This window comes from Triticum aestivum, chromosome 6A (genome assembly GCF_018294505.1).
Source record: "Triticum aestivum cultivar Chinese Spring chromosome 6A, IWGSC CS RefSeq v2.1, whole genome shotgun sequence".
In the NCBI taxonomy this organism is placed as follows: Eukaryota; Viridiplantae; Streptophyta; class Magnoliopsida; order Poales; family Poaceae; genus Triticum; species Triticum aestivum.
In genome coordinates this window covers 594,666,470-594,689,499 of record NC_057809.1, presented here as the reverse complement: position 1 = coordinate 594,689,499, position 23,030 = coordinate 594,666,470, and the positions used below count along the sequence as shown (strand labels likewise).

Here is a 23,030-nt window from a genome sequence, read left to right as displayed (position 1 = left end):
CAATCGCACCGAAAATTATCTTGTAGGCAAAATATCAAGCGGATCGGCAATTGTCAGTTAGGCAGCCCTCAAAATCTACTGTGGTGCTCATATCCCATGGAGTTTGGTTTCAAAGCATGCAAAGTACTAGTATCTCTGAAGCCCTATTATTTTGACGTTTAGTGATCCTTTCGTTGTGGTTGCACGGCCAGTGAGACTGGTGTTTCTGATTCCTTGTTGTCTTGTTCCTTTCTGTTTTGCTTTCGCTTTCGCTGGTGGTGTGGAGCCCGATATAGATTTCTATTCCCTATCTTCTAGTGGTACTTTCTTTAATTGGGTGCTCAAGTATCTAGGCTACGCTTCCTGATTAGGGTTACCGGTAATTTCTAGTTCGAGTCAAAAAACGAGTAAGGACTTCAACTATATTACCTATCCCTTCCGTCCCAAATATAAGAGCGTATTTAAAAGATCCAAGTACCTAAAATGAAATTAATACACATACTCAACTATGACTTTAAAGTTCATTGGCAAAAAGAAACCTATGACTTTAAAGTACACATATTCAGAAAGTTAATTTGTCAAAAATTATTCTTTTCCTAATTTCAAGTTTAGTCGGCTAAAACCTAAGCTGTTTTATTTTGGGTTCTTGGAATATTGTAAATGCACAATTCTTTATTTTTGTGTATTCAGAACATATGTATTTTATATTACACTATTGGTTTTACTATTTTTGTGTTGTGTGAGTGATAATTTTAGAAGTGCCAATACCGGTGCTGTTTGAAGATGCCTATAAATCGCCATATTGTGTATGCTAATATCAGTGAGGACTTGAAGATGCCCATAACCATATCTGCTCTATGCCGATGCTTTGTTGAGACAGGAAGGCATAGAATCAATAATTGGATTGATGACATAATTGCTGAATTCAAAGCTAAGAAGCCGAGGAGAGCATATCTGTAGTTATTGGTCAGTCTGGTGTGTTCTATGGTTCTGGCTATGGAGCACTCACTAAATAGTAATTGTTCACAACCAGATATGTTGGTGTTATTATGTATCTATGTGAACAAACTATATAGATATATATATATGTAAGATGTATAATTTGTTCCAGTTTATGTTGGGAGACTGAGTTGCATCTGTTTCTGTGCAAAATTTGCTTTTATTATGAAATTGCCCCTGGTTGCTTATCACGCTCCGCCACTGTCTGTTTGTGAAATACAAGTACTTTTATTATTATATATGTGTAGCCTACCTCAGTAATCGTGAACATATACTTTCAGAAATACCAAATGCGATAAATATACCTCAGAAAGCATGTTCACACTAATTTCAACCTTCATTATATCCACATACACAGGCGACAGAGGGGTCCGTCAGAAAAAACAAAGTTGGGTTGCACCTTGCAACATCAAGCTTTTCTAGACCATCAGGGTTTGGCTCCCGGTTTCCATTTCCTGTAAACAAAACCATAGTAGCACATAATTTAGGTTTGCCACATGAGCATGGATGTTTGGTAAGTCTATGGGGAAACATGTTACTGCTTTCTACTTTTCCTTCCCCATCCTAAACGGGGTCGATGATCTAAGCTCATATCTCGATGTCAACCAAACAACCGGCGCATCAAGACCATAGCCAAACATGGCAGGACCGACTTCCTCCTGCAACATCAGCTACGCTAGTGGTAGGCGCTCTCCTTCCCCTTCTATGCCTAGTATCTGAACAAGATTTGGGTTTTTTTGGTTGTGTGTGTAGTAGGGGGGAGGGGTCTATAAATTTTGTTGTAGAAAGCATTGTGTGTGTGCGTACGTGCATGCGCGTGTGCACGCACTATGAACCTTTGGTGTGGATAGTAGGAACCTCCTATCTTTTGTAGTAGGAAACTTTCACGAGTGTAGTCGAAAGCTCTCATTTGTGTACCCAGAAGTTCAACTTTTATGTAGTAGAAAGCTCTTGTGCATGGAATTGGGAGTGTTTTCCTAGGAGATCTGAAGTAAAAGTGAGCATACCTTGGGATGGGTCTGGCTTGCAAAAGACCGGTCTTGATACTACGAGCCCAAGCCCGGCTTGAAACTCAGAAATACCTCTTTCCTCAAGCCCAAGCCGAAAGCCCGGAGTTCAGAAGACTGGATCAAACATTGTATTTCAGTACATACATGTGGAAGCCTGGTCGATAAAGTCCGAAAATGCAAGCCCGAGCACGGCCCGAATGCTCTTTCAAGCCGCAAAACAATGCACTAGTGTGATCTGGTTTTTCTAGGGCAGCCTTGGACTGGGTCGTCGGACAGAGCTGCCCATGCCAAGGTTTACAGAAGTTGGTCATTATTTTAGTCGTAGTAGGATTCTCTTTTTGTGTGGTAGTAAGCTCATCGGCTGAAAAAAAAATTGTGGAAATTAGAAGTTGGTGTTGAGTTTTATAGGAGGTAATTGCTGATTTGTAAGTTTCAAAATTTTACATTTCCTACACCTTTTTATCTGGCTCTGGCAACACCTGTAGCTGCTCACCAATGACAACGCCACCGGTCACCAGCAACAGCCGGTACTGGTGGCGCGGAGGCTTCAAATGAGAAAGGGAAGGGGCATGCTGCAATGCTTTCCCGAGTTTTGACCAAGAACTCCATTATTGTCTCGCTACCTGAATTAGGGTGCACGCTATGCGTATCACTTGGAAATACGATGGCTCTCAGCATTTTCCACATTGTGACAACTTATTTTATATATTTGATCTTTTTATCGGTTTCATGTTTGAAGTCGTGGAATCATGTGTGCGGGTGCAGAGAAACGGGACGTTTATAGTTAAAACCGCTGGGCAAAGGGAACCAGATCCCCATGACACCAACACGGGAAAACCCTTTACATCTTGAGGTGTACGTACATGCATATGCTATATAACACCAGTATACGGTATAATTTTCAGGTTGACTTAATGATGACAGTGCACGGGGTACGATGTTCTCTTTGTTTTATCTGGTACAAAACACTAATCGGAATAAATGGTCCAGTAGTTCAGCCACTTAGTCAATCACTGTATGTTTTACTCAGATAGATCCAACGGATGGTCTACCCCTTAGGCCAACTCCACCGCGCGATCCTATCCTGTCCGTCCTCGTCCATTTGGGGTAAAAGGGACAAACGAGACGGCCCAGCGCACGGCCTCAAACGGACAAATGTCCGGATTCCGTCCACTTTCGACCCATCCCCGGCCCAAACTTGCGCTCGGTTTGGGGTGAAACGGACGCGCGCGGACGGCCTCGACGCATGCCCTTGTCCCCCCCTCCCCTCCCCCGTGGCCCGCCTGTCAGGGACACTAACAGTCCCTCGGCTCCCAACGCTTCACCCTCTCTCCCCGCCCCGCCGCGCCGCCGGCGCCGCCGCTATTCTCCGGCCGCCTCCTCACCGCGCAGCCCCCCCGTCGTCCATACCAAACCACGTCTCGACATGGTCGCCACCACGCCCGCGCTTCCGCCGTAGTTTTGGTCGTCGATCGGAGGAGGTTTGGCCGTCGCCGTCCTTGCCGGTGGCAGAGGGGACACGACTGCCGGCGACGTACCACGGCGGCCGAGGCAGATTCCGACGAGAGCTCTAGAGCGGCCAGTAGCCGGCCGGCAACCACCCCTGCTGCGTCGAGGTGATCATCGCGGCCTCTTCGCCACCACGACCGCAAGGTGTTCGACCTTTTGCCAACAAAGGTATGGACAGTGGAGACGAGTTTTTCTTCCATCACTTCCTTTGTTCATCGGACGATTCGTCGTCGGATGATGACGATCTTGTGGTGGCTGCACTGGTCGTTCACGACCATATTCAACGGCAGCTTCCTCGGTATAGGGGTTCAGTCCCTGGCCGTGCTCCCAACCTGAAGCGCAACAGGGAGAGAGGCCACGCCCTGCTCTATGCCGATTATTTTGCCAACACCCCGCTCTTCAAGCCGGATAAATTCCGTCGCCGTTTTCAAATGGCAAGGCATGTGTTCAATCGTATCCGAGAGGGAGTGGTTGCTCATGACCCATACTTCGACTGCAAGACGGATGCCCTTGGCAAGCTTGGATTCTCCTCTTACCAGAAATGCACCACGGCCATCCGCATACTTGCATATGGAATTCCAGGCGATCTGGTGGATGAGTATGTGTGTATGAGTGAGACAACATGTCTGATGTCAATGTACAAGTTTTGCCAGGCTATGATCGTGGTCTTTGGCGCAGAGTACTTGAGGCAGCCAACTGCCGCTGATACAGAGAGATTGTTGGCGACCAACGCAGCTAGAGGCTTTCCAGGTATGCTTGGCAGCATAGATTGTATGCACTGGGAGTGGAAGAACTGTCCATTTGCTTGGCAGGGCCAGTACAAGGGGCATGTTAACGGGTGCACTGTCATATTAGAAGCGGTGGCATCACAAGATCTTTGGATATGGCATTCTTTCTTCGGCATGGCAGGTTCTCACAATGATATCAACGTGCTGCAGTGTTCTCCAGTCTTCGCGAGGCTTGCAAAAGGCCACTCCCCACCTGTCAACTTTGAGATCAACGGCCAGCATTACAACAAGGGATACTATCTAGCAGATGGTATATATCCTCAGTGGTCAACTTTTATGAAGACAATCTCGAAACCCAAGGTGAGAAGAGAAAGTGATTTGCCCAAATGCAAGAGAGTGTTAGAAAGGATGTGGAACATGCTTTTGGTGTGCTTCAATCCCGATGGGGTATCGTTCGAAACCCTGCACTGTCATGGGATGAAAGGAAGCTTTGGGAGGTGATGACTGCTTGTGTAATCATGCACAACATGATCGTCGAGGACGAGCGTGATGAGAGTATCTTCGACCAAGGATTTGATTATCAAGCTGAAAATATTGAGCCCCTGCACCAAGACCCGGCCACATTTGAACAATTTGCCCAATTCCACGGTGAGATGCGTGATTGGCACACTCATGTGAATCTTCAAAATGACTTGGTTGAGCACGTGTGGGATCACATTGGCAACCAATAGATGTATTTGTTCATTTTATGTTCAGTCAAAAAAAAATTCGATTTGGTTGTAAAACTATTTTATTAAAGACAATTTCAATTGGGTTGTAAAACAATTTTAATTTTCAGACAAATATTTGGGTTCGAAAATAGTTTTGATGCAAATTTGGGCATTTTTTGACCCTGACGGACATCATGGGTCAAAAGGATGCGGCCGCGCGCTGGGCGCACGGCCACCGCATCCCAGGACAGGTCCGGACACGACACTAAATCCCTACCCAAAAGGATAAAAACCGGACAAAACGAATGTCCATTTAAGATCGCGCGGTGGAGTTGGCCTTAATTCTGCCTTTTCGAGACGAGTATGTTGTGCCCAAAACTGGTCCGGCGTCCTCGAAGACTGGTTTCTCTCTTTCTTTGTCTTCTTGTCTCTGTGTTGCCTTGTCTCCAGAAAGCTCTGCCCTGGCTGCATGCGAGGAGGACCAGGTAGATTTCTGTCGTCTTATCTCTTTCAGGGTCCTGGAAGCAACTACTCCGTATTATGGATGGGTCCAGCTTATTCTTTGCTTTAACTGGGGTTAGCTAGGCTTCTTGCTAGAATTTTTCACCAGACTAGGTTTGCGTCTACTTAGAGTATAATTAGAAGGACATTAATTATGACAATTTTTTAAAGATCTAAGATGTAATTATAGTAAGGTCTTTAATTCTAGAGAAAATGACACCACACACAAATAAAACTAGGCGCGAGGATACATATTATTTCATAATGTCATAAATAGCTCATTCTCATATACGTACTATAAACTTGTTTTGCAGGCTCTCTTTGGGTCAAAATCGTGCTAGCTTAGCAAAAATTCCACATCGGCAGATGACATACAAGAGGGGTTATTTGAAAAATTGCTGCACAGGTTCTTACTGCAATGACATCAACAGTGTTTGGTATTGTATACGGTCAATACTAACTAAACGTCACATGCGATGCATGTGACCCAAGTTGTATTGGTACCTCCGTGCCATTTATTTTGAAATTTTCACCCCAGCAATCTCCGAATTCTCGTTAGTAGTTCATTGTTTCTTCTATCTTTTGACACAATTACGACCCAATGGACCATCCAGGTAGCGGACATTGGCGACCAACAAAGTTGACCGAGATGGTGGAATCGAAGCGAAGAGAACCCGGCGGTGAACCTCAATTTTGGTTAGTGTGTTTGATTCTCGTTCTCCCTTACCAACCTAGTTGGGATTTTGACCACTGTAGTTTTCGTATAGTTCAATGAGCTGTTTTGGGTGGCTTGGTCATAAAGGCATAAGAAGATCGCCGAAGCCTGGTCGCCCCTCTTGCGCGGTTTTAGGAGGTCAATGTCACCGTTAGCTTGCAAGACATAGACACACTCCCGAGCATTTAAAATTCCTTGTGCTCTCTTAAGCTTGGCTGGTTCGGCTTGATGTGTGATGTTTCATATGACAACTTTACACGACATTCCAAGACGCACAGAAACATCGCAAACACATTTTAGTTTTTCAAGTAGGTGTAAAAATGATTTGATTTTCTTTTGTATATGTTGGCATGCGTGTTGAGTACATGACTTGGTTTGTTTGCGGGGTCATATCCGCATCCGGCGACAATGTGATAGTTTATTATCAAGCCAGTTTTTCAGAGAAGGCGTACTGAAGCACTTCTTGTTTTTTAACCTTTCGGATTGTATTCTTATTTTGGTTACAAATATGGCACCCTTAGGAGGAGGGGGCCGAGAATGATTTTCTTGAAGTTGCATCATTTGATTCCACCAACGCAAATAGAACTACGATGCTAGTCTGATATTTACCATGGAAGGTGTAGAGACGCGTGGCGACTAATGTATATAAAGCTGGAATTAAAACTCGAAGCTCGTAAGCTAAATGAGTAACTCGAGGAAGCTTTGATTATCCGCGAGTAGCTGTTTTGGTTCCAAAATAGTGTAACATTTGTTTAACTTATATTCAGCCGAACATTAGGTAAACTATTATTACGGGACCTGGGGAGTACGGACGTCCAGACACGCCAGCCCTAAAATAGGAATCCGCATTGGAGGGATGAAAGGACATTTGGGGCCGGAATGATGGTCGGCAGTTGGAGATGCCCTAGGCTTTGAGCTAGCTACTCCATATACGAAGACAAAAAAGAGTAAACTTATTTCAGTAAGCTGGTTGTAATAAAAATTAAACTATTGTCAAGCTTCACTCGGCTGCAATATAAGGCAATCAAGCTCCGTCCAGCAAGGTAGCCAATCACTAACTATTTTCAATAACTAGATGTTGTTCTAAGAGAGAAAAGAGGAACCGACGAAGCTAACACATAAGCGACCCAGAGCTGGCGACAATGTGGTTGGCCGGGGTCAGTGATTTAACTAGCGAGGGTGGGAGGCTTTTCGAAAATGGTAGACTCACGGAGTATCACAAGCGTTTTACGGGGCTTTCTTCTAACAAATCCCCCCCCCCCCCCTCCCCCTTGATTTTTAGTCCTCTCCCAAACGGCAGTTCTGTTGGTCCACCTCAACTACTCCGTGAACTCCACATGAAATCCCCCTGTTGATGTAGCATTACTCGAGGATTTTAGCTCTGATTACAATAACTCTAGACTTACGGACAGTTTTGTCACGGACTAAAGTTGTAGGCTGATGTGTCCTCTTCCTTACGATAATCCTACGTCTACGAAGCCTTATGTAACCTGCCTATTAATCCTATCGGCTATCGCCCCCTCACACCCCCCCCATTGATTTTCACCTGGGTGGGCCCCGCATCCCCCTTCCCTCCAGTCAAATCTTTCCAACTATGCTCGCCACCGTAAAACCTAAGTAACATCCCGTGGATGTAGCATTGCTCCTCTTCCTTTTTTGCGGGATAATGTGGGTTTTATTCCTCAGAAACAGAATTACAGTCTGCTAGTACATCATGAGTAATGCTGGTTGGCACACGGTGCAACCAACAGGCGGTGCTACCACCAGATCTTCCTATACTAGCTAAACTATGAGCAACTCTATTTTGATGATGCTCAATTTCAACTCTATTGCTCATATTCCTTATTAACCTCTCCCTGAATTCCAAGGTGGGTCTCCCTTTGATTTTCAACCAAATAATTCTATGTGTGTCTCTAAGTGTAGCATTTCTCCTCTGATTATAGCAACCGCGGCCATGACGACGACGAAGGGGTATCACCTGCATGACTCCTACAATTAAGTATGGGCCAAGAGAGGAGAGAGGCGTTTTGGCACGTGGGAGCATATGCTCCTGGTTTTTGAAATGTGTTTTAAACATATTTTGAAATGTCACAATATTCTGACAAAGTGATTCCCGACTGCATTTTGACATTCTACGTGCACAGAAACTCGTTTTGCGAAAAACCGACAACTTTCATGTCACATGTAAAAAAGACAAAATTTAGTGTTAAAAAAGGATTTTCATGAGACATTATTTTGTCTTTTTACGCAAGGCGTATAAAATGTTAGTTTTTCACGAAACTTGGCATGCGCACATACAATGTTGAAAACGCGTCAAATTTGTGTTTGAAATTTTTTGACATTTTAAAATATATTTTTCGTTGGCAGGAGCATATGCTTCCATGTGCGGAAGTGGAGAGAGGGCCAACACGCACATTACGTACACGTACATAGCCCGCCACCGTGCATGTCCAACATGCATGCAGGTCCGCAGTACGTGCCGCCAAGATGTCTTTCCAGCCTTCCAGGAGCTGCCAACTTGGAGTGTAGCTCGCCGGCGTGCTCCTGGCCGTCGACGCGCGCGCTCACGGCTCACCTCCCAAGACAGTGCAAACACGCAGCTCGCCGACGTGCATCCATGTTCCCCGTGTGTGTAGCCCGACCGACCACCACGAGCCATCTGCACATGCATGCATGCATGCTACGAGTACTACACAAGAAGTCAAGAATGACGAAAGAACCTTTTCTTTTCTTAAGCGAAGCCGGCCAATTGGGGGAAATAAGGCCGGCCATGTGCAGTCTAACCCCTTTTCACTCTTTGGTTGGCCCATTATCTGAGTTTTCTTTTTCTTTTTTTTCTCAAAAAAAACCTGAGTTTGTTCCTAATCCTTTCTTCTTCCAATTTTTCTTTCTTTATTTTCCTTTTTGTTTTTATATTTCTCATATTTTCTTTTATTTCTATTAGTCTGAATGCACAGTTCATTCATTCTCACAACAATAGGCGTGTAATATTTTGTTAACGGATCTCTATAGTATTTCTCCTCTCATTTTTTAATAAAATAAATGATTAATCACATTAGAGTCTATTTTGTACTCCCACCGTTCCTTTCATAGTGAACTATGTGATTTAATAAAAAACAAATACACCTTACATTGTGGGATTTTATCAAAAAACAAATACACCTTATATAAAGGAAGGGGTGGCCTAGAGTGAACTATGTGATTTAATACATTCGTTACATTCATCAACATGGAAAAATGTGTCCATGAAAAGAATAAAATGTTTCCACCCAGACACGAACAAAAGCTTGTTTTCATCACTTGTACACAGCGAAATATAAGCTCACATTTTTCTTTCCAACCAACATGTGTAGACTGTAGAGAAGGAGAAGGTCCCTTTAAGAAGAAAATAAGATAGCAAATGGCCTGGAAGGGTTTCAGTGTGCAGTGCCCTGCTTATTAGCTTGTCCCATTTGTGGATCGATCGATCTTCAGAATCAAGCTAAGTTGAGTCGGAATTTGAAGTGCGCATGATTAGCTAGTACTCTAGTAGTGGCTAGCTATGAAAGGTCATGACCCGGCTTAGGCCAATGGCATGGCTGCTGCAGGAGACGATGCGCTGCATCCATTCGAGCCACTCAGCGGGACTGGTTGGTCTTTGGCCGCCGCGGTGCAACTTGACCGCATTCTTTGGAGTCTCTCACAATGCGGCAACTGGCAGATGACCGAGATCGTCCCATACTTGACTTGTATTGATTTGGAGGTAATTGTATCGATGATGCTTGAACTTGCAATGGATGTTCATTTTAGTGTATGAACTTAAAAAATACGTCGAACTAGTTCTAAAACTTGGCTGGCGCGTGCAAATACGATGCTAAACACATCTGTAGAAGTATAACGTGCCGACATGGCACCGTGTTTGACTGATGTGGCATGGGGTCCACTTGTAATTACGACATATGGTTATTTGAATACTATATGTATCTATGAGTAGTGGGCTCCACCCATCAATCCAGAAGGAAACTTGTTATTAATAATTGTGCTTTTTTTGAGAAATTAATAATCGTGCTTGACAGCAGTCGAACCGGACTGCTGCCTCCAGGTTGCATGCGCTGGCCACACCAAGGTGTTTCAGTGATAGCATGGCGAAATCACTAATTAAGGAGTACTCGTTGCAAAGAACATTCAATTTTTTCAGGTCGCGACAAGTAGCGCACATGCAGCGTGCCGTCGCAACCTGGAAATTTTCCCTTTTTCGTAGATTCGTTTATTCAAAATGCTTTATCTTTTAAACCATCCGTCCAAATCTTGAACCGTTTTCACCATTGGATTCCTCACGTCGAGATCTTCAAAACTAGATCCTATGTTAATAGGTTTTGATGAACTTTTTTTCACGAAAAAAACTGACGAAAAAAATCGGGCGAAAAAACCGAACCGGGAGCACGGTTTTTTCCCTTTCCGAAAGAGGCACACCCGTGCCTCTCGTGAAATCACACCCGTGCCTCTCGTGGAAGCAAAACCGTGACTCTCCTGAAAGGAAAAAAAAAACGCATTTTTTCGTTTCCGATAGGCACGGCCGTGACTCTCGTGAAAACGCAACCGTGCCTCTCACGGAAGCAAAACCGTGACTCTCACGAAAAAAACAGAAAACACGTATTTTTTTTCCTTTCTCAGAGGCACGGCCGTGACTCTGAGAAAGCACAACCATGCTTCTCGCGGAAGCAAAACCATGACTCTCGTGAAAGAAAGAAAAAACAGAAAACGTGTTTTGTTTTTTCCTTTCTGGGAGGCACGGTCGTGACTCTCGCAAAAGCACAACCGTACCTCTCGCAGAAGCAAAACCATGACTCTCGTGAAAGAAAAAAAACAGAAAATGCGTCTTTTTCGTTTTCGAAAGGCACGGCCGTGACTCTTGCTAAAGCACAAGCGTGCCTCTCGCGAAAAAAACCGTGATTTTCGGAAAGAAAAAAAAAAGAAAACGCGTTTTTTTGTGCAAAAAAAAGTTTCTCAATTTTTTTATCGAAAAGCTAAGGAAGACCGGGGGAAAACCAAAACGTCGAAAAAACCAGAAAAAAACCGTTTAAAAAGCCGAAAACGCGTGCGGAAAAATAAAAAAAAATCCGGAGGAAGCATTCAAAGCACGACACGTGGCGAATGGCTGAGAGCGCGCCAAGTGGCGCTGATCGTTGCGAGGCGCTCGTGGGCTACAGCCAGTGGCCCATTAGCACATGTTAACATAAAAAAAGTAAAAGTCTGTAAATTATAACTAAAATAATAATAGTTAGATTCAAATATTTGTGTGTAGTTAATAATTACCTCACGTATACAAATATTCATGTGTTATTAATAATTGACTCGTGGTATACAAATATTTGTTTGCATGTATTACTTTAATATATATATATATATATATATATATATATATATATATATATATATATATATATAAACCAGGCCCCATGCCACACTATGGGTTATTAAATATTTGTGGTATATAAATAATAACCTCATGGTACACAAATACAAGTGTTCACACAAAATAAATATATAGAGGTATTAATAAAATAATTTACTCAAAAATGTTCCTGTAACTTTTGGAAATGCTCAATTATTATATAGACAATACTATTTTAAACATAAGCCATGATTGTTTAAAAATCTTTAGTCAATACGAACATTTAAAATATACAATCATGGATTATATACGGATGTTCATTAAATAATTTCTAATTTTTTAAGTGAATACAAACATTTCTGTACATGAGGTAATAATTAATATAGCATAATATTCGAATCCAAATTCGTGATTATGACTATCATTTAGAGGTGTTTTACTTGTCTTACAAATTTTAAATGTGCCAAAATGGGCTACTGGCTGCAACCCATCTAAGCACCACAAGCATCTCTATTTACAATTCATTCGGCTTCAGGCGAAATCACTAACTGAGGAGTACTCCTTCCAAAGATCACTCCTATCTCCCCTGGTTGTGACAGGTCGCGCGCTGCATATGTGCCACTTGTTGCAACCTGAGAGTTTTTCCTTTTTTCGTAGATCTATTTATTCAAAATGTTTTATCTCTTAAACCCTGCGTCCAAATCTCGAATGGTTTTCATAATTGAATTTCTCGCATCAAGATCTTTAAATCTAGATCACATGTCAATAGATTTTGACGAACTTTTTTCATAAAAAAATGGACGAAAAAACCAAACTAGGAGCACGTTTTTTTCCTTTCCAGAAGCCATTTCTGAGAGGCACGGCCGTGCCTCTCGCTGAAACAAAATCGTGCCTCTTGCCGAAAGAAAAATAGAGAAAATGTGTTTTTTTTTCGTTTCCAAGAAGCATGGCCGTGCCTCTCGTAGATGCAAAATCGTGCCTCATGCGGAAGAAAAAATGAAGAGAAAATGAAAAAAATGTTTCCGAAAGGCATGGCCATGCCTCTCACGGAAGAAAAAAAATCGCATTCTTTTTCGTGCCTCTCGCGAAAGCAAAACCGTGCTTCTCGTGAAAGCAAAATCGTGTCTCTCAATAGGGGGAAATGTGTTTTTACGCGTATTTTTAAAAAAAAGTATCAAAAAATTAGGAAAATAGGTGGAAATCCGAAAAATCATCTAAAAAGCCGAAAACACGTGCAAAAAATAAAATAACTAAAATCGGGAGGGAGATCCTAGACCGCGACACATGGCAGCGGCTGAGAGCTCTCAGCCCACCTCATGTGATGGAGGCTCCTGCACAAGCGCTGAAGGCGCACTTACCTGTGCCGACCCATATTATTTTCCATAGAACTCCCCAAAAATATGTGCTGGCGACCATTTCGAACTCACAACCTACAGATTCGAAGGGAAGGGCACCAACTACTGGGCTATCGCACACTGTTGTGAAGCACTTCCAGTTTTCTCATTTTATTTCATTCCTAAGTCATGGGTTTTTTCTGGACGTTTTCATTCCATTTTTCAAAAATAATCCTTGCTTTTCCCTTGTTCTTTTTTCTGAAACGCGCAGATTATTACAAAAATCATGAAATTTTTCTTCAGAATGGATGAACATTTTTTCCAAAATCCATGAACTTTCATTCAAATTCGTGAACATTCTTTCAAGATTGATCTAATTTTTTCAGGTTTTTGGATTTTTTTTAAAAAAAATAGATGAACTGCTTTTTAAATTCTATAAAAAATCAATTGAGGAAGTGTTTTTAAATCAATGAACTTTTCTAAAATTTGTGAACTTTAAGAAAATAGATGAACTACTTTTCAAATTCGATGAACTTTTCCCAAATTGGTAATTTTTTAAAAAAATAGATGGAACTCTTTCAAATTCATGAATTTTTTTAGATTTGGTGAACTATTTTTCGAATTTGATGATTTTTTTGAAAATCGATGAAAATTTTCCCAAAAAAATTTATGAACTTTTTTAAAAATCGATGAACTTTTCAAGTAATTTTCAAATTTAAGTTAACATTTTATTAAAATCAAGATTAACTAACGCTGTTTTCAAGTAATTCGTATAAAACATGTTTGGTGTAGTGGTTGTTTCGTTAGCTCTAGTAGCTCTGCCTCAGTTTTTCTTCACGTTTTCCTTTTTGACCAGGTAATAGGCCGGCCCGCTACGCACCACTTGCGAGCGCCAGTAGTCAACCGGAAGAGCTTCTGTGCGCTTGCCACGAGTTGAAAGCTCGCCTCGCTTAAGGGAACGTCATACTGGCCCATCCCAGTTAGCGGAACGTCACGGCTTCGTCTTTCTGGGTTTTTTTCATGTTTTTTATTTTATTTTATTTTAAAAAAGACTTCAAAATATTTTAAATAAACATATGACAAAAAATTAAAAATGTGAATAAAACATTTGAAACTGTTAGTTTTTTTAAGGATATTTGAAACTGTTAGTGTGTATAGAGAAAATGTTTCTCGTGTACAGAAAAAATGTTTACAAAAAAATACAACGTGTATGAAAAAGAGTGATCCTATATTTTAAAAATATTAGTCAAGCATTTTGAGAAATGTTCAACAAGTAGGATTATTTCAAAAATGTTAATCAAACATTTGAAAAATGTCAAATGTGTATAGAAACAATATTGACCATGTATTAAAGAAATGTTAATCTTGTATTTGAAACGTTAACCAAGCATTTGAAGATGTTCAACATGTATACAAAAATGTAGACCATGTATTGAAAAAATGTTAATCTTGAATTTAGAAAATGTTAATCAAACATTGGGAAAATATTTTAACATGTGTATAAAAAAATGTTGACCACATATTGAAAAATGTTAAGCATGTATTAGAAAATTTTGAAGGATATATTATAAAAGTGTAAAATTTGCATGGAAAAGGTAGACATCAAGATTTAAGGAATGTTAATCATGTATTTCAAAAAGAAATTGTAGTCTTGCTCCGTCTCCGCTGAGAAGAAAGTTTGCGGCTTCCTTCTATGAGTGTTTGGTCACGCCTTTTGTTTCGGAGTCTCCTTCACCCCACCCCCTAGCGCACATTGGACAACGCCCCTGTTGATGACATGGTGTTCATCCTCAACGCGTCCGTCTTCGTGCTATGGCGTGTGCTCGCGTATCCCAGGTTCATTACAGATAGATCCTTACATGCATGGTCAGTGCCTCCCTCTGTTTTTCACCTGATTTGGGACTTATTTTGCTTCGATTTCGCTGCGGACCTAGGTTCGGCGGCGGCAGCCCAAAGGATCGATTCCGAAGCCACACTCACAAGAAAATAGTGTACTAGCCTTAAGCTTCTGTCAATGAATCAAATGTTAAACCAGCAGTTGGTTCTAGTACAGTCAGTTATTATTTCAAGTGGTGAGGACCAGTAGTGAACCGGCGAGCTCGATAGCCGGCTCAGTGGCATGAATTTAATTTTTCATATTGTATAGCCTCAACATTGTAGGTATTGATATTTTTTCATATAAATATTATCAAATTTTAATAAGTTTGACTTCATACAATTTTTATATACAGAATAAAAAAGAGAGTATGGAGTACTTGGTTCAGTCATGGGGGTCAAATGACCCCCCCCCTCCTGCTCGTGTACTTGGTTCAGTGTTTGAAAACATGAAAAGCGTATCAAAACCTACCACCATAACCAGTGTGAATCTACTGTCAACAACGATGATGGTAGAAAAAAGGCCAGATAGAGAAAAAAAATCAGAACGGGATCAAATCGTGTTAAAGTTTGACAAAAGGGTCAGAACTGTGAATTTGGCCGCGACGGGATGGGCGACTCGTGCCTCGTCAATTTGCTATACGAAGTGGAGCAAAAAGCAAAGACCGCATCTTTTTTGTGTGTTTACGAGAAAATTCCTCATGGGTTGCAACGGGATAATTAGGGCCGAGGCCCAAAAATAGATTGTGCTCATGCTCGGGATCGGGTTCGAGCCTGTTTACTTGTATCTCTAGCCTTTACTATGTGTACTATGTGAATTAGATATATATGAAATATGTACTATGTGTATGGAAAAAAGTAGACACCAAAAATAAGATTTCAAAAAATTGTTAATCATGTATTTCAAAAATGTTAAACATGTATATAGAAATGTTTTTTATGTATACAAAAAATGTTGAATGTATATGAAAACCAAGAAACCCGAAGGAAAAAAGGGAAGGAAACAAAGCACCAAGAAAAACCAAGAAAGAAATAAAAAAATTGAAGAAAAGAAAAATCCTAGTGAAAACCAAGAAAAATATAGAAAACCTATGAAAAGAAAGACAAATGAGCAAAGAAAACAATGAAGAAACAAATAAAACCAGTATGAACCATGAAAAAAATGAAAAACGATGAAAAGACAGAAACCAAAGAAAACAATAAAGAAAAAAAAATGAAGTAAGGATACATATATTCTGAAAATTAATTTACCTAAATTTAGAAAGAAAAAATATCACACATTTACAAAATGTTCATGAGTGTAAAGAAATGTCCGCACAACTTGTAAAAAATATTGATAGCATTCAAAAAAATCCGTGGTATTTAAAAAATCGCATCTCTCAATAAATATACATGAAAAAAAACTTGCACGATTTTAACAAAAAGGTCGTGACATTTAGAAAGATGTCCATGTGTTTCAGAACTATGTTTGTGAACTTGTTAAAACATGTTTATACAATGTAAAAAAAATTGGTGTAATGTAAAAAAATATGTTTCGTACCACTCAAGAAAAACCGTTAACCTCTGGAGAGTGGACAGTGAGGGGTCAGAGTAGCAGAGGCATTGCTGGGAGTGTCCCGAAGGATTCGAAGCAAATGCCGCCAAACGCATGACCATATTGGACTGCCCAGATTACAAATTTGCAAGTTAAAAAGAACAATTTGATCAAGTGATAAACTGATCATAGGTGATGCTAGAGGATAACTGAATTGTTATTTTCCGAACGAAAGGCTCCCGCCAGGTTCCATTCCATTCATGAAACCACCAGTTTCTTGCAAGATTCAGTGCATCACCCCTATGAGGTAAACTCTAAAACTACAACAGCAAAAGTAGAGGCATTACAGAACCAGGAATAGCAGCCAAGACGCAGATATTATCAGCTTTCGGGACACCAGCCGAGCTCTTCTTGCTGTGATCTTGGCAAAACTGATATCAGGTGTCTCTGGACGGCTTTAGTAAGCGAGGCACTTTCTGCCACAGCACCTGAAAACCAGATCACATGCAACGGCAAAAAGAATGTTTTCAACCAACACCACGTAACAGCGTAGGAAACAATATTAGTAAAGCCGAAAAAAAATCAGATAACCACAGCCTAGAAACCTGCAAGAGATCGAAATCCCCGGTAAACTGGTGATCTCAGACCACTGATTCGTTGATTCGTTGTGCATGCGGTCTAAAGATCTAATTGATCTCCCGGAGGACCAACTTGGTACATGTGTTGACTTGTGGGCAGTTCTATGCAATTTCCTCAAGGGAAAATCATGATCATATCCGTATATTTTCTTCACACGGACTAAAAGCATTAAGAGCATTATTCGGACTATCTTCTGAACATAACAGAGAATTATGAGTTCAATCAAATGGCCCCTGCCATGCTAGGCTGGACAATCAAGAGTTCCGTATGCCATACCAATGGGTCTTCGCCTTCGTGCCGTAGTGGCCACAGTTTTTGCCACAACTATACCACTGCATTTGATCATAGTTCTGTTGATGGTCATGGTCTTAATTTTGATCGTGAGCAAGTTGTCATGGGCATTACTGCCGGTGTTCTGGTGGGTGTGTAGAGTTGCACTATGGTGATCATAATCTGCAAGGTAGAACATTAATAGAATGAAGTTTCTCAGTCTCCCGAGTTGTGTTTATCTCTGAATTTACTTTTTTTGCGGGTATGTGCAGATATCAATGAATGTGACATCTACCCGTGTTATGGTCACTGCAGAAACACACATGGAGGATATGATTGTCAGTGCCCTCTTGGCTTCAAGGGCAATGCATCTAAACCAAATGGATGTGAAGGTACTAGAATAAAGAACAGATTAATTGATAGCGTTATGCTTATTTCTTCAGTATATGATATTATCCGTTTCTAGGGATCAGCCAAAGATTCTTACCTTCTTAGCATATGGTATATTCGTAAATATTTATATGTCCCTCATTGACGACTGTGAACACCCGGAAGAATATCCATGTTATGGAATCTGCATCAACAGCCCTGGAACTTCCCATTGCCAGTGTCCTGATGGTACCTACACTACAGAGACCCATTGATGAAACAGGGATGCATCAGTGCCACAACAACAAAAAAGACATTTACAGGTAACAGTAGCATCGTTGTGATAATCACAATCATATCTTCCTCAAACAATTTGAATGCTCCAAACTCGTGACTTCGGCTCTTCACCTATGATGCCATATTTTACAGGTCTGTTCATAGGTCTAGTAGTCAGTGGTGGCTTGATTATTTTGCTTCTGGTACTTGCTGCCCCCTTGTAGCACACAGAATCAAGTTAAATAGAGCAAACAAACTGAAAAGAAGATTATTCAAGTAAAACCATGGGTTATTGTTGCAACAGCTAATATCACAGAAGACAGATTTTGGTGAAAGAATGACCATTCCCTTGTTGGATATAGAGAAGGCCACAGACAATTTTGGTAGAACTCGTGAGGCAGGCAGCGGAGGACACGGTGTTGTGTATAAAAGAATTTTTGACCTACAGGTTGTTGCCATCAAGAAATCCAAGATCATCGTACTGAGAGAATGTGATGACTTCATAAACGAGGTTGTGATTCTTTCTCAAATCAACCATGGAAATATTGTGAAGCTAATCGGATGTTGTCTCGAGACAGAAGTCCCGTTACTGGTTTATGAGTTCATTTCAAATGGTACACTTGATCACCATCTTCATTTTGAAGGCCCGATGTTATTATCATGGGATGATCAAACAAGGATTGAGCTTGAAGTTGCTAGAGCTCTTTCTTATCTTCATTCATCTGCTTCGATGCCAATTTATCATAGGGATATTAAATCATCCAACATACTTATTGATGATAATTTAACAGCAAAGGTATCAGATTTTGGAGCTTCGAGATACATCCCAATTGTCAAAACAGGGTTGACTACAGCTATGCAAGGAACAATAGGCTACTTAGACCCCATGTACTATTATACCGGTTGCCTAACAGACAAGAGTGATGTTTCTAGCTTTGGTGTACTTATAGAACTCCTAACTACAAAAAAACCATGCCTCTACCGTAGTGGCGGCAATGGTGTTGGTCTTGTATCACATTTCGTTTCGCTACTCGCAGAAGGCAATCTTGATTGAGCTAATTGATTTTTTTGGTTGAGCTACTCGCAGAAGGCAATCCCCAAGTCATGGAAGAGGGAGATGACAAGTCCAGGAAGTAGCTACCCTGGCAGCGATGTGCATTAAATTGAAGGGAGAAGAGCGACCTACAATGAGGGAAGTGGAGATGAAACTTGAAATTCTGAGAATGCGTGTGGCACCTGATACTGCTGCATCAAGGAGATATGACAGGGATCAAATTGGGTCTCTATAAATGTCAACTGAAGCAGTTGTTGTGGAAGCTAGCAGGCAATACACACTATGGAGGAAGAAATATTATTACCCGCAAGTTATCCTCGATGATCTTGCTGCAGCATCCTCAACAACTAAATGTTCTACACATTTGTTTCTAAAGCATTGCAAGCGAACTGAAGAATAAGGCGGCAACAATATAAGCTGTCTGCTTCTTCACCTTCTAAATTATTTTTTGAACCCTTAGCAACTGCATCTTTCAACCCTTCTGCATATAAGTGTGTGCTGGTCACTCTTCCATGTCAAATGATTGGATATCAATGGTTTTGGTTTCAGGAAATAAAACATAATCTTCAATCTGTTTCTGTATTGACTATCAAACAGAAATTTGTGTTTCTGTATGCTTGTGGTCATACAGCAATTTTCCTCCAATATTGATTGTTGTATAGATTAAGATGTACTCCCTCTGTATCAAAATATTTGAAGTTCTAGGTTTGTCCTAGCCAAACTTCTTTTAGTTTGACCAGCTTTATAAAAAAATTGCTAATATCTATAACATCGAATATGTAATAATAGTATAAAAATATATGTTATAATGAATTTAATGAAGCTGATTTGGAGTGCATGATCTCATGACTGGAGTTATAAACCCCAGTGGTATGGAGCTTCCAAACTGCTCTATCATACTCTTCGGAGAGAGACACGGATCTGTTCGAACACAAACCATAATCTCATGAGCCTATCATCTAAGCCTCTCCAGTAAGTAAGTTTAACATATATTCCATTCCATCTCAGATTTGACCAACAGTAACATTATATTGATTACAGATAAATTAAATTTCCCACGAATGAATAGCAAGGCAAAACCATATATTCCACTATGAACCAAGGATAATTGAATTATGAACCAAGGCTAAACCATATATTCCACTATGGAGATAGACAATTAACATCAAAGCTATCAGATGCATGTTATTGACTCAAAGAACCATCAAGTAGTTTCTTATTTCTCTACTGTCAATGCTGTCTATGTCCACGTCACATTATTTTTCAATTTTCATATTCACGTAATTATCTCAAAGTCAATAGTTCAGCCCACGAAAAAGGGAAATAATAGCCATGTGCATGTAAGAACTAAATGCAAGAGGTCATACTGCAGCCCAAATGGGGGCAGATTCATCGTACTCGAAACAACAGAAAATCCACCTGCAGAAGCTTCAGTATCCAGTTAAACATGCAGGCATGCATGTGTAAAAGTTAAATAAAATTAGTCAATCAGAAAGAAGCTTTGAATAATTATGAGACAAAACACCAATCTGGTGGAGCTTGAATGTGGACTGAGAACAAGTTCGGAGTTTAACCAGGGGCAGATTGTTGGAATGTCGACTTAAACACAGTAAATACCAACTTTTATTTTGCAAAGCAGAAGATAAACAATAAAAAGAGGATTGCATGACAGGAATAATAGGATAAAATGCAACACTTCTATGATGAATAATTGCCTAGTCAAAATATGACAACTGCAAGGGGAAATGATGATTAGGGTTAGAGAAGGCTTCATGTGGTGCTAAAAATCTGTCTAGTCATTCCAAGACCAGATGTGCCGAAAATATCAGGCTACCAGCAGCTAGGGTTCGGTAGTGATCGTGTGATCCAGCCCAAGATTGGACTACCCCAACAGTTCAAACCAAACAGTAGCCAACACATTAACTTACTATATATACCTGACTGTGCACTCCATGGCTCCTTTCTGAGCTAATTAGGCTCGCTTAGTTTTATTATGCAGTTAAGACTTTTTATAGTGGATGGTGACAAGCATATAAAGAATGGTTAATCTATAATGATATGTCGACAACATTAGAGTTTAGACCATGGTAAGTCAATTAAATAATGTCTAATAAACCGACATCAACGACAGATAATCGGACTCTTGGGTTCTCTCTAAGGAATGAGAAGAGCACCAACTGAAGAAGATTCTTCATCAGCAGCAAAGAACGGGACCTAAAAGGAATAGCAAAAAAAATAGCATCACATTCAATGCTTACCTAAAGAAAGAAATAATAAAGCAAACTACATAACTAGTCATTACCTCGCCCTGTAACATAGGAACCACCATGGATAATGTTCCGCTAGGAGGAAGCTTCTCAACAACCTGCAGAGCAGCAAAAAGTTTTGGTCAAGCAAATGTCATTCTGTTACGTTACTTGCTCATACCTCTACATAACGCAGTATCACAAACTGCTACTAATTACAACAACAACAACAACGAAGCCTTTAGTCCCAAACAAGTTGGTGTAGGCTGTCAAAAAAAATAACTGGTAGCAAACCTTAAGGATTTGAAGCAAGAGCCACCAGAGATACATGACCATATTGGACTTGTCAAACATGCAGCCAGACATTGCAAATTTAATTAAAAAGAACAATGTTTTTTTAATAATGTTAAAAATAATAATGTGATTAAGTGCAAGCTGATCATAGTTGTTGCCTCAGGATAACAGAATTACGAACCAAGTCAGAAGCATGTTTCCACTATACAGATAAACGATCACGCAGTAGTTCAAACCTATCAGATACAGTACAAGTTATACTCAAAGAATAAACATGTAGTTTCTTCTTTCTCTATGGTCAACACGGTCTATGTCCACATCATATAAACATTCTATTGATCAAATTATTGTTTATCTTTGCATTATTATCTCAAAGTCAGTAGTTCAACCCACAAAAATAGGGAAAGAATAACCATGTGCACGTGAGAAGTAAATGCAAGAGGGAAACAACAGGGAATACACTTGCAGAAGCTTGAGTATCCAATAAACATGTAGGCAGCATATTCACAAAAGTTAATTAAAAAGAAGCAATGAATGATTATGAGAAAACACTAATCTGGACATCTGGTTGAGCCTGAGGGTGATATGAGAACAGGCTTGAAGTTTAACCAGGGCAGATTCTTGAAACGTTGATTTTAACACATGGAGTAAATATCAATGTGTTACTTGCAAAGCAAAAGATATGTGAAAATATATCAAGGATTGCATCATAGGAATAATACGATAAGTGCAACAAATTTACGAACGATAGAATAGAATGCTTACTATTAGAACAGAATAGAAAGATAATTGGATATGACGATTCCAGGGAGATAGAATGATTACTCATAGAAGAGGCTTCATGTGCTCCTAAACAGCCCTCCAGTCATTCCAGGGTCAGATGAGTCAAATATACTACGAACGGACGGAGAAAGCTGGGGTTTGGTTGTGATTTGTGGTCAGTCCATGAACAGACCAGCCCAACATTCAGATTTAACAGCAACCAGCACAGAAAAATAAATTTGCTATATGTACCTGATTGTCCACTCCATGAATCCTTTCTTAGCTAATTAAGTAATGTTCGATCATCTTACAGTGAATGGTAACAAGCACATAAAGAAAACTTTAGGCCATGATATGGCCACAACTTAAGGGCATGATAAGTGAATTATATAATATCTAATTAAACACATTAACAACAGATAAGAAAACTTAAAAAAATCATATCTTGTTGTGAGTATCAATATCTCCGTGCCTGTCTAAAATTTCACCAGCTACAAATCCTATAATACTACAAGCATGCAAAATCAAGAGTAGATGAGTTCTAAGAAATACAAGCAGCTAAAAATAGAAAGACCATGAAAGAAGCATACAAAACTGAAGAAGATAAACATATGCATGATGGCCAAAAAGATATGAAGTATTGTAGAAACCATTAGTACTAGAATCATACGACAGACAAGAGATACAGATGTCACTAGACATTACGGATGTCACTAGACATGGTAAGGCAACAGTAAGAGGCAATGATCATCAATAGGCATTAAGCATCCCTGAATGTTAAAGATGCCTAGAAAGCAGTACTTCAGTTAAACAAAGTAAACATGACAATCTCTTAATAATAGATGTTGCAAA

At 40.3% G+C, this 23,030-nt stretch overlaps 1 pseudogene; it reads left to right on the top strand.

Moving 5' to 3' along the window:
• Nucleotides 1–17,956: 17,956 nt before the first annotated feature.
• Nucleotides 17,957–19,177, top strand: LOC123131195 (wall-associated receptor kinase 3-like; annotated as a pseudogene).
• Nucleotides 19,178–23,030: the final 3,853 nt, after the last annotated feature.